Source organism: Podarcis filfolensis, assembly GCF_964270895.1.
Source record: "Podarcis filfolensis genome assembly, chromosome: 11".
Lineage (NCBI taxonomy): Eukaryota > Metazoa > Chordata > Lepidosauria > Squamata > Lacertidae > Podarcis > Podarcis filfolensis.
Window position 1 is genome coordinate 52,499,753 of NC_139613.1, and position 13,534 is coordinate 52,513,286.

General features: G+C 43.0%; 1 long non-coding RNA gene across 1 annotated transcript; it reads left to right on the plus strand.

Moving 5' to 3' along the window:
- Positions 1-1,793: 1,793 nt before the first annotated feature.
- On the plus strand, positions 1,794-11,827 carry LOC310745105. The gene is made up of 2 exons (XR_014539939.1): positions 1,794-2,058; positions 11,444-11,827. It is a non-coding gene; the product is annotated as an uncharacterized lncRNA (long non-coding RNA).
- The last annotated feature ends 1,707 nt before the right edge of the window (positions 11,828-13,534 follow it).

Genomic DNA, 13,534 nt, shown 5'->3' on the forward strand with positions numbered 1-13,534 from the left:
CAGATGTGCTATTGTTAACACAGCTGTGCAGACAAACTATTTCCTTTCCTTTTTTTAAAAAAAGAGCGCCCCAGGTGCCCATTGAGCCATTTAATTGATAGCTGCATAAACAATCACCCCCCCCCAAAAGCTACCCAAATCTCCTCCAACAATAAAATAATTTGTCCGCTAATTGAAAAGGCCTTAACTTTGGTTGTCAATGGAAAATGCTTACTTTAGGGAGCTAAGGCGATTACAAATAAAGCACGATAACTGCAAACTAAGGAATGTGGTGCACCAGCTGTGCATAAAACTAGGTGTCTCATAGTTATCTGCTGGCTATTTCATGCTTCTACTGATGCTAATTGTTTGGCTGTGATCTAGACAGCCCCTTCTCCGAGTAGAAGGTACCTTTGCTTATTCAAACAGATATGATTTCAACTGATTTCCACCTCCCACCAACCAGAGCCCCCACTTCATGCCAGGTGATTTTCAAAAATAATGGAACACTTACCTGAGGCAGTGTTGGGTTTGTGGGCAGGTGGCGCTGTGGTCTAAGCCACTGAGCCTCTTGGGCTTACTGATCAGAAGGTTGGCAGTTCGAATCCCTGCAACGGGGTGAGCTCCTGTTGCTCTGTCCCAGCTTCTGTCAACTTAGCAGTTTGAAAGTACGCCAGTGCAAGTAGATAAATAGGTACCGCTGCGGTGGGAAGGTAAATGGTGTTTCTGTACACTCAGGTTTCTGTCAGTGTCCCATTGTGCCAGAAGCAGTTTAGTCATGCTGGCCACATGACCCAGAAATCTGTCTGCGGATAAACTCTGGCTCCCTTGGTTTGAAAGCAAGATGAGTGCCACAACCCCATAGTCGCCTTTGACTGGACTTAACCATCCAGGAGTCCTTTATCTTTAGCTTTTGGGCGGTTTGTGGGCATCCCTTAGTCACTGTTGCCAGGCATGGCCTGCTGGTGCTAGGGGTGCCCTTTGGCCTGATGGACACATCGGGGTGAACATTGATCAATGGCGCCACAGTGTGCCTGCTGGGCTTTAACATCCAAGGTCCATGCAGCAGGGAGAGAGAAATCTCAGGAAACCTTGCTGCATGCACACAGGGTGAGGCTGTTAACTTGTCCAGGTGCTGAGAATAGAAATTACCCCCATATATCAATGAACACCTGCCCAAACTTAAATTGATTTGGTTACATTGGTTGAATCTGACTAGTTCATTTGTTTTGCAGATCCTCAAGTTGTCATATTTAATAAAGAGAACCTATTTATCCACATCTGGTTGCCTTGATTCTTCTTCCTGGTGTGCTGGCAAGGTACCTTTGCTTACACAAACAGGTATGGGATTTCAGCTGATTTCAGTCTCCTGCCAGCTGTAGCCCCACATCCCACACCAAAGGACATGAAAAACAGAACCCAGAGAGGAAGGGTTAGATTGGGTTTCAGCACCCGATGAGGATCAAAGAGGCCCGAGGGAAATGACATAGTCAAAGACAAACGGATAAAGGGATATTGGCAAGGCATGGTGCTTTGATTTTTGATTTAGCCGAGTTTGGCCCAGCTGTCAGTGACAGAAGGAATAAGCTGCATGGACCCTTCTGCCAGAGTTCCTGGTTCCCCATTTGTGGTGTGTGGAACCTCAATGTTAGCTTTTGAGGTGACACAGCGGTCCACAGTGGGAAGGAGAAGGCAGGAAAACTCCATTGCATGTAATCCTATGCACACCTCTCTGACCCACTCAAGCAATTGTGATTTCAATGGTCAGCACATGATGTCATAAAGAGTACTTGTCATGAGCCAGGAGTCAGCAGCCTGAAGGGGAAGAAGGCAGAGGGGCTCCACCTGCAGCTGATCAGTGCCTTCAAGGACTCTGAAGAGAAGGCACTGATGAGAACCAGCTGGCTTCAGTCAGATGCTGGAAACAGCACGTGTTGTTCCTGGCCCAGTATTGCTGTTTCTTGATCCTCTCGACCTTTGATCATCAGATTCCATGACCCCTGGAGTTTCTGACCGCATGATTCACTGTTGCCTGATCCTAGGACTGGACCTGACTTTGGATCCGGACTCTGCCTACAGGTAAGTGCACCCCATAGACTCTGTTGGTTGGCTGGCCTCTCACTTCCCTGAGCTCGCCCACTGTTGCTCAGCATGGGACTGTGACAGTATTGTGTATAACTTAGGATGCCCCATGACCTTGTCCTTTAGACTTATTTGGTCTCTAAGTTCTGTTTCTGTACCTGACTGTTGCTCTTCACACCTGAAATTTCCAGTTGTGACAATACGCTAGTAGCCAATATTGAGGAAACATTTTGGGGCAAGTGTATTTCTGAGGTTTCATCATTTACTTTTTGCATTCTATTCTTCATTAAATTATCTTTTCATTGATATATAATTTTATGGTATTACTCAAAAAAAAAGAGGGGTATTATGAGCCTCGGAAATACACTTTTTCCAAAAGGTTTCCACAATTTTGGCCATTAGTGTATTTTAAGTCAACATAAGGATAAGGACTGTACCAAATATCCTTCACTTCTAAGGCTTAACTTGAAAATGATGATTACAACAAGGGGTATAAATATTTCTCCTATCTTCCTTTTAGAGAGGCAGTCATAATTTCCATTATTTCATAGAATCATAGAATCATAGAATCATAGAGTTGGAAGAGACCACAAGGGCCATGGAGTCCAACCCCCTGCCAAGCAGGAAACACCATCAGAGCACTCCTGACATACTGTTGTCAAGCCTCTGCTTAAAGACCTCCAAAGAAGGAGACTCCACCACACTCCTTGGCAGCAAATTCCACTGTCTAACAGCTCTTACTGTCAGGAAGTTCTTCCTAATGTTTAGGTGGAATCTTCTTTCTTGTAGTTTGGATACATTGCTCCATGTCCGCTTCTCTGGAGCAGCAGAAAACAACCTTTCTCCCTCCTCTATGTGACATCCTTTTATATATTTGAACATGGCTATCATATCACCCCTTAACCTCCTCTTCTCCAGGCTAAACATGCCCAGCTCCCTTAGCCGTTCCTCATAAGGCATCGTTTCCAGGCCTTTGACCATTTTGGTTGCCCTCCTCTGGACACGTTCCAGTTTGTCAGTGTCCTTCTTGAACTGTGGTGCCCAGAACTGGACACAGTACTCCAGGTGAGGTCTGACCAGAGCAGAATACAGTGGCACTATTACTTCCCTTGATCTAGATGCTATACTCCTATTGATGCAGCCCAGAATCGCATTGGCTTTTTTAGCTGCCGCGTCACACTGTTGGCTCATGTCAAGTTTGTGGTCAACCAAGACTCCTAGATCCTTTTCACATGTACTGCTCTCAAGCCAGGTGTCACCCATCTTGTATTTGTACCTCTCATTTTTTTTGCCCAAGTGCAATACTTTACATTTCTCCCTGTTAAAATTCATCTTGTTTGTTTTGGCCCAGTTCTCTAATCTGTCAAGGTCGTTTTGAAGTGTGATCCTGTCCTCTGGGGTGTTAGCCACCCCTCCCAGTTTGGTGTCATCTGCAAATTTGATCAGGATGCCCTTGAGTCCATCATCCAAGTCGTTGATAAAGATGTTGAATAAGACCGGGCCCAAGACAGAACCCTGTGGCACCCCACTAGTCACTCTTCTCCAGGATGAAGAGGAACCATTGATGAGCACCCTTTGGGTTCGGTCAGTCAGCCAGTTACAAATCCACTGAGTGGTAGCATAGTCAAGACCGCATTTTACCAGCTTCTTTACAAGAACATCATGGGGCAGCTTGTCAAATGCCTTGCTGAAATCAAGGTAGGCTACATCCACTGCGTTCCCTTCATCTACAAGGCTTGTAATTCTGTCAAAAAACGAGATCAGGTTCGTCTGACATGACTTATTTTTCAGAAATCCATGCTGACTATTGGTGATCACAGCATTCCTTTCTAGGTGCTCACAGACTGTTTGCTTAATGATCTGCTCCAGAATCTTCCCTGGTATTGATGTCAGACTGACTGGGCAGTAATTATTTGGGTCCTCTCTTTTCCCCTTTTTGAAAATAGGGACAACATTTGCCCTCCTCCAGTCTGCCGGGACTTCGCCTGTTCTCCAGGAATTCTCAAAGATGACTGTCAGTGGTTCTGAGATCACATCTGCCAGTTCTTTTAATACTCTTGGATGCAGTTCATCTGGCCCTGGAGACTTTGCTGCTGCTTTTTACACATTTCTTTCCTTCTGGTGCCTAACTTCTTTCTCCTTCCTAGATTGGTCACATGGGTGACTCCAGCTCATCAATAAGTAGTGAGTAGGATAATACCTTCCAGGGGAAGGTGACCTGATGCTCTGCATCTATTGCTGGTCAAAGAATTCCCATCAACCTGAGCCAGCATTGTCAATGGTCAGAAGAGAGGAGAAATGTTGTCCGAAAAATCTGAAAGGCACCCAAGTTTGCTACTGTTGTCCTGCACAACTAATCAGATATGGGTACATAATAGAATCATTGTGGGCAAGGAGACCAAGAAGAGAGGGCAATGCTATGAGTAGTCATACTTCCCCCCAAAATGGGGGGTTGCCCCAAAATTGTAAGAAAGTGAAGACATTTTCAGCACCACTGAAAATGCTTATAAAAGAGAAAGAAAGAAAGAAATTGAGTTTATTTTTAAGAGGGAATAGAGAACCGTTTCTCTTTTGTATTTTTATTTTTTAAAAGCATACTGCGCATCCGTGGAAATGACTTACTGTTGAATAACTTTTGATGTCAATCAGTGTCTAGTTTCTTCTTTGCATTCCTCACAGGGACTACCATGGTAGTTTAGCATGCCTGAATGAGCTAAGACAGATAGAGGCATTCTGATCTCTTTGTTAGTTGCAGCTGATTTTTATTCTCTCGGAGGATCTGAGGAGAGAAAAGGAGAACTCTAACAAACTGTTGTGACTCCAAGTATGCCACTATTCATAATCATAAGGCGAAAACCTTAAGTTCTGTATTTCCCAAAGAAATTTTGTTTTGTTTTGTTTTTTTTTGAATGAGCTTTGTTATTCAAAAGAACTTGTAGCGTTTTTTGCATCCTGCTGGCTCTGACACACACTTGCAGATTCCCGCTGAAGCTGATTCAATTAAAAACAGAGAAATCAATATAAATTTGAGAAAAGGCATTAGACAAATGATCTGCCACTCATAGAGCTTTTTGTACTGGGCAGGTTACCATGTAAGAAGCAGGCTTTTCCGAGTGGTTTAAGTCTTTTGGTTAATCAAGAATAATTTCATATAATGAGTGGAAGCTGCTGCTGCTGTGTGTTAATTTGTTTTGGTACAGCTGTAATGGCATGTGTTTATATAGTTAAATAAAGGACATTATTTAAGCAGCTTATGGTTTAAAAACATTTTGCAATTACATTTTTAGAATTATGCTTTAGGGTTATTATTACTTAAATGGGGAGAAATTGTTCATATTGACGATCAAACTACACGGGAGGAAGTTTTTTTCACCCAAGTTATCTTGATTGACTATACAAGTCTGGTAAGGAGGCTTTAATCAGATATCGGGTACATCTGTGCAACAAAATATATGTTTTATGATAGCCTATATTTGTAATACCTAATAAAGGTTTGGGAAGTAAGTCTTCAAGGCATGAGAGACTCCACAGTTTCCAGCACTTACCTCTGGGTTTGGTTTCCTTGAAATGAAGGTCACTGAAGATTGTAGTGCCTTCATGATACGTGAATTTATTTACACATACATTCAAACTGAACATATAAAGGATTCTTCCATCCATGAAAAAGCTTTTGATCCACTTGAAGGATCCTTCACACTGGTGAAATAGGGCAGGTGACTTTTGACAATTTCCCCTCCCCCTGCTGTCCCCAGAAGGACCCTGGGAATGGGCAAAAGTCAGCTCTAGTTGGAGTGGATTTCTGGATCTTAGTCACTGTGTCTTTCCCTTTGAAACAAATTGAGATATACCGTACTTTAGTGTTGGACCATGGGTTGTTCCCACTCGGCTAGTGGATACACTGCTGTCAACATGTGGCGGCAGCTTTAAATTGTTCCATGTGACTTTGGGGATAGATTAGTCACTGAACACACATGTTTCCATACCCAGACCTTTGCTATATGAAACATTTCAGATTACCTCTACCTTGGATGATTCTTGATCTGGATTATTTAGCAGCACCTAGCCGCTGCTGTTTCACTTTATGCTGTCCAGGAAGTGACTTGCTAAAAAGAGTTGACTCCTAGAGAGGGGAGAGGGACCATAGAGAAGGCAATGTCTAGAGCATGGGTGGGCAAACTAAGGCACGGGGGCCGGATCTGGCCCAATCACCTTCTAAATCCAGCCTGTGGACGGTCTGGGAATTAGTGAGTTTTTACATGAGTAGAATGTGCCCTTTTATTTAAAATGCATCTCTGGGTTATTTGTGGGGCACAAGAATTCCTTCTTTTTTCTTTTCTTTTTCTTCAAAATATAGTCCAGCCCCCCACAAGGTCTGAGGGACAGTGGACCGGCCCACTGCTGAAAAAGTTTGCTACCCCTGGTTTAGCGTAATCTATACCAGCCATAACTAGCCGCCCCCCCCCAACCCCACTGAACAGCTGTGTGATCTGTGTTCTACAACTGAGGACATTTTGCAGTTGTTCCTTTGGGTGAAAAGTCAGATCTTCTGATCTCCGTAATAAAAAAAAAAGTTTGTTCCTCATGTAAAATGTTATTTTCACAGAGCCAATCTCTTAATTTTGTAAGCAGGTGCCTAGCAGAGAGTTTGGAAGGAACATCCAGAAAACGAATAGGACAGTCATTTTTGGTGGGGAGGCAGGCGGTATCCCCTTTCTTGTGAATTGGCATGATGATATTTAATTTCCAACCTTCTGGCATTTGTGTTGTATTATTTGTATGTGTGAAGAGCCTAGCCAAGATGGATTCCCACCAGTCCATATGTACCTTAAAGAGCTCCAGTTGCATTGTATCCTCACTTGGGGCTTTCTATGAGAGATCTTATTTCTGTAGGTGAACCTGCTTGCCATTCTGGAGGTTTTGACCAGTCAATGGTCACCTCAGCATCCGATAGCTGCCCTGCCTATTCTCCAAATAGTTCTATATAGTACTTCACTCAATGTTGTGCCAGTATAGTGGCATCTAGTGTTGCTTTTGTTTCATTCATGCCCCAAGCCACCGGGTCCCAGAATTTATCCTCCCTTTGTTCAGACACTGCCAGCCCTAGTTCTTGCCACTGACATCTCACAAAACTTGCTTTTTTTATTCTTAAGGATTTTCTTGTATGCTACTCTGATCTTACTCATATTTCCCTTATTAATTTCAGAAGGTTTCCCCCCTGAAATATCATAAGGGCTCTTAAAAGGTCTTTCTTTGCCTCCTTATATATGTAAAATGAGCTGCTAGGCTCCAAAGATGTTTCTGTAGGACAAATGTCCAGAGAAAATTCCCTGCAGCTACTACTCGCAGGTAATGTGACCTTGACTTTTTTTTTTTAAGTGTTCCGTCTTTGGGTATATTTGACATTTTATGAACCATAGATAGTTTGTGAAATTGAAGCAAGAAAGTAACATTCCAATGCTTTGTTCACATCTGAAATATGCCATTGCTTTCAGTCATGCATAGACAACAGTAATCATATCAGTGTTTTTCTCCTCAGCTGACTAAAGGCACTAAAGCCCTGTGTGATTTTTAAAATGGCAAAGTAAACAGATGCCCAGTCTCTTTGTCTGCTACTTCCACTCAATGCCTTTGTGTTGTTCCTATCAAATATTGCTCTGCAGAGAGTTTCGCTGGAGCTGATGAACACAAAATGAATGCATTATGGTTGATAAGGAGCTGCAGCCAAAACTGGCAGCCCAGTGGCCCTGTAATTCACCAAGTGACAGGATGCCATCTTTCCATGAGTTTTCCCACCTCAGTGAGTGGCAGACAGTGACTTGGACCTGGGCCTGGGGAAATACACTATGTAATGATGCCACATAATACTACTAGAAATTACATGGAAATGAAGAGCCAGAAATGGGAACTTTTATTAAAAAAGCACCACTGTGTTGTCCATAATACCTAGCGATTGCTAATATACCTTAAAGCTTCTCTCCCCCTTCATCACCCAGTTTCTTATTCATATTGTGTTAGACACAGGTTACACAGAAACTTTATTATTATTATTTAAAGAAAAAGTATTGGGATGGTGTCTCCAAACCAGTAAGGCAAGGGCCAGCCCAATATTATTATTTTTCTGCCTGAGTCGAAGGACAAAATTGCTCCCCATTCCATTTGCTCAGGTCAACTGGTCTGACAGTACTTCTACACTGACAGTGGGATGGCGTTTCTGTGTGCTCTGGTTTCCGTCGTGGTGTTCCATTGCGCCAGAAGTGGTTTAGTCCTGCTGGCCACATGACCCGGAAAGCTGTCTGTGGAAAAACGCCACCTCCCTCGGCCTGAAAAGCAAGATGAGCGCCGCAACCCAATAGTCACCTTTGACTGGACTTAACCATCCAGGGGTCCTTTACCTTTACATACCTGTGTTCTCCACTACAGGCTAGTTTAGGAAGTGAAGGCCAGCCTTAGCACACACAGCTCTGTTCCCCGGCATCTGCTGCAGCCACCCCAATCTGCCAAATTATAGGACTAGCTCTGAGAGAGGTCCTACTACACCCTAGAGGTTGCTCACAAGCCATCAGATAGGTTTGCATGGACGGACACTCTTAACGGTCTGTTCCAAGGGATGGATGAACTTCATTTTCAACTTCCTGTACTGAAAATATGGCATCTACTTTGACAGAAGGCTGCTTCAGTGCATCTGGAAGCAATGACATCTTGTTCATGTGTTTACCTCAGGAGCATGCCTATCCTATTATTTGTTCGTTCATTTCAAAATGGATGTGCCGCAAATCCTTAATACTATGGGCAGGACCCTGTTCCAGTGACATGCTGGTTTGATGTAGGCTGAGGGCATTGCTAGGCAAGTATACTGTTGCACTCATAGGTAATAAGAACTTGTTAGCTTGGCTTCAGTAACTGGTGAGCTATTGTGTACGGGGATGAATTAAAACCGTGTATTTGCTCAGCATGACTTCTGGCTGAGTTTAAATGCCATTTATTCTGCTCTCTCATTTCTAAAGGTGGTTTTCCCTCTGTATAAATAACAAATAAATAAATCTTGTCTGCCACTTTATAAATAAGTAGAATGGTCTTCTTTTGGAGGAAAACCAGAGTGTGGTACAGGAATCGGCCAGGCTTTGTCATGAACAAATGGTACTCTCAATTTTTCCAAAGTCATTGATAAAATGTTTGTCTGTCTAGTGGGACCTTTGATACAGAAGTGCAGGGCACAACAGGGCTTTTTTAAACTTCCAATGACAATATCCTGTCTGCATGCGATAATCAGAGTCTAGCTGGAGTAAGACAGCTTTATAGTCATTATACATATGTCTCTGTGCAGAAGATGGGAATATACCCTCTCCACACATGCATAAACACAAACGTGTGGAATACTCTCCTTAGGGAGATGTGCCTGGCACCGTCCTTGTCAATCTTTAAGTGTCAGGCTAAGCTTTGATTTACACAGGCTAATTACTGTTGCCTCCTATGGTGATGCTGATATTTTAATGGGCTGGGTGGAGCCTGTCCTTATGAGTATACTGGTGGGTGAACATTTAATCTACAGTGGAACCTCAGTTGTCGAACGTAATCCATTCTAGAAGGCCGTTTGACTTCCGAAATGTTTGACAACCGAGGCGCAATTGCCAGTAGGCAAATTCCTTTTGAAAAATGGAGAAAAGAGGCACATTTGAAAATGGAAGCATTCACTTCCAGATTGTTGGTGTTTGGGTTCCGAATTGTTCGGCTTCCGAAGTATTTGACAACCAAGGTTCCAAAGTATTTTGAATTATTAGTTGTTGTTTTTTTAGGGTTTTAAATTGCTTTTATATGTTGGACAGTGGTATGCCGGGTTAAGAACTTAATTCATTCTGGAGATCCATTCTTAACCTGAAACTGTTCTTAACCTGAGGTACCACTTTAGCTAATTGGGTCTCCCACTGCTGCTGCACTGCCGCCGCACAATTTCTGTTCTCATCCTGAAGCAAAGTTCTTAACCTGAGGTACTATTTCTGGGTTAGCGGAGTCTGTAACCTGAAGTGTCTGTAACCTGAAGCGTCTGTAACCCAAGGTACCACTGTATTTTACTTTGCCAAGTAGTGTTGAATACATTTTTATCGCATAAAGCTCTAACACCAATCATGTTCTGATATGTTACGATGGAGTCTGTTCACTGCCAGTTGTTCTATGTGTAAAGGTCAAAAGGTAAAGAACCCCTGGATGGTTAAGTCCAGTCAAAGGTGACTATGGGTTGCGGCGCTCATCTAGCTTTTCAGGCCAAGGGAGCCGGCATCTGTCCACAGACAACTTTCTGGGTCATGTGGCCAGCATGACTAAACTGCTTCTGGCGCAATGGGACACCGTGACAGAAATCAGAGCGCACAGAAATGCTGTTTACCTTCCTGCCGCAACAGTGCCTATTTATCTACTTGCACTGGCATGCTTTCAAACGGCTAGGTTGGCAGGACCTGGGACAGAGCAATGTGAGCTCACCCCATTGCGGGGATTCGAACCGTCAACCTTCCAATCGGCAAGTCCAAGAGGTTTAGACCACAGCGCCACCTTCAAGTGATTCTCCTTCCCTCTGCATCTGCTTGTGGAGACTCCATCACATAAATGTTTTTCATTTCTTTGGAACGTAGAACTTTTCAAATGTCTGAATATACATAGCTTAACCTTTAGGTCTGGTACAGTGGCATGCTGTTATCTGCATCAAATGCTTCTATTTTTGCAATATCCAGGAGTGCAGCAACAGAAGCTGCACACCTTCCTTTATATTTTCTTCCTTATCATAATGGCTATTGCCTTCCTCTATAAGATACAATTTTTGTCTGGAACTTTTGTAAGCTGATATTGCCTTAGCTGAGCACTTCAGTTCTTTAAGGTCCCTCGTTCTGTTGCATGCATTCCTGTCCATACCTGACAGTGCAACCCTATATGCATTTACTCTGAAATCATCCCTGAGTGCTCACTGGAAGGACAGATCCTGAAGCTGAGGCTCCAATACTTTGGCCACCTCATGAGAAGAGAAGACTCCCTGGAAAAGACCCTGATGCTGGGAAAGATGGAGGGCACAAGGAGAAGGGGACGACAGAGGATGAGATGGTTGGACATTGTTCTTGAAGCTACCAGCATGAGTTTGACCAAACTGCAGGAGGCAGTGGAAGACAGGAGTGCCTGGCGTGCTCTGGTCCATGGGGTCACGAAGAGTTGGACACGTCCAAACGACTAAACAACAACAACAACAAAAGTCACACTGTATTCATTCGCAATTACTCCACAGTTAAGGGCTACAGCCTCAATCCACTCTAACTACAAGTTCTATATATAAATTCCATGTAAGCTTATAAATAATGATTCTCAAAACTGATTTGCTAACCATGAAATGTTTTATTTGTAGTAAGATTACTAGGACTCTGCATGCAACAGCTTCAAAATATATTTCCATGCCTTTTAAAAGCTGGATCTTAAAACATCTGAGGAAGAGAAGGAAGAACAAACAGACTCTTTAACACTTCTAAAATCAGAGCAAATCCCAAGAGCCAATTTTAATTGAAGACAAAGAGCAAGGATGTCCTGGGACCTCCAGATATCTCATTATTACTTTAGCAGACTGATTTAATAAGTGTCAAGTAAAATCTCTCTATTTTATCTCTTTTAAAAGTCTTGCACACAGGAGATCTCAAATCAGTCGGCCTGTAGGTTGTATTCCAATTCTCCTTTCAACTGAAGAACTTGATACAGAAAATATAATAAAGCTACCTTCCTACAGTCCTTTAAAGTAGGAATTATGAGTTATATTCACAAATAATGATTGTGGATTTTTTTTAAAAGTATCAGTTTAAATGATGCTTTGTAGAAAAAAATGTAAGTACATAGGTCCTTGCCCTAAGGAATTTAGAGACCAAGTCTATGCATATCACAAGTCGGGGGTCAAACTGTACATGACACTTAATGTAAACTGTACAGTTATGTCTCTTGGATTTTACAAAACGAACTACAGCTGTTTGCATGGGGGTGACTGTTAGCAGGACCACCGTGTGCTGAGAGATGCAAAAAGAGATTGGATTTTTTTAAAAGCACAGATACGAGGCAAATTGCGGGGCCTGTGCCCATCCCTGGAATACATCCCAAAGGGCTTGATACATAGCTGTCAACTTACAGATTTGAAAATAAGGGACCAGCAGCCTCGAAAATAAGGGATCAGCCGCCAAAATAAGGGTTTTTCTGGGCACAGGTATGTTCAACTTCTGAGCCCCTCCGAGCCAAAGGCAGAAAGCCCAGTCAGCAGCCAAACAAAGCCTCAAGCGGTGGTTCCCACAGCGCAGCAACCCAGCAAAGGGGATGCAGCAAGGAAAACCACCCTCACCTCTCCACTGGGAAGCGCTGAGCAAAGGCGAGTCCCCAGGCGACACGGCCGATTTGATTGGCACAAAGCATGCAAACTCCACCCCCCCAGTCATTCTTAGACTCCTTATTGGGTGAGCAATGCAGCCAAGCAACACAGTTGGAGCCTCCTTCCTCCCTGGCCAGCAGGGAGGGAGGGAGAGGAGCTGCTTCCTTTGAAACCTGGGAAATTTAAGGGACATCATCAATAAGGGACAGCAGTGGGACATGGTGTTGGGATAACGAACTGTCCCTACAAATAAGGGACGCTTGACAGCTATGTCTTGATACGATCTCCTGTTGTCATGTTTCAGAACTCAGAAAGAGCTTTGGTGTGCGCATGAAAGTTCACATGAAGGGGCTACCCAATTCATATTGGTGAAAAGAAAAGCTCTTTACATGGGCGGACTGCATATGTTGAATATTTTCTGCTTTGAAATGAATTGAGCAACCCCCACGAATGTGACACACCTGTTGCCCGAGAGCAGGAAAACTTTCCCATGTCCATATTAAACTGAACACATTGATCCTTGCTGTGTCTGCTTTCACTGTATAAATAATAAATAATGTAAAATTGAATTTATAATCTTTAGGGACCATATTTTTCTCTCTACGTTCAAGATAGAGTGGTTTTTTTTAAAAAAATCGTAACTTTTTATTGATCTATTACTTCTTTTAATGTTTCTAACACAGCAATCCTACATTCACATTCTGTGAAAATAACACACCACAGTCATGCTGGTGCAACAGCTGTTGTATCCAAGGCACACTCGGCCTGGGAAAGGAGGGGAAAATATAATAATAACAACAACAATAATAATAATAATAATAATGAAAAATAAATGAATGAATGAATGAATGAATGAATGTACTATTTATACCCCACCCATCCGGCTGGGTTTCCCCAGCCACTCTGGGTGGCTTCCAACAGAATATTAAAAACCCAATCAAACATTAAACACTTCCCTAAACAGGGTTGCCTTCAGATGTCTTCTAAAAGTCAGGTAGTTATTTATCTTCTTCACATCTGAAGTTCTACAGGGCGGGCGCCACTACTGAGAAGGCCCTCTGCCTGGTTCCCTGTAACCTCACTTCTTGCAGTGAG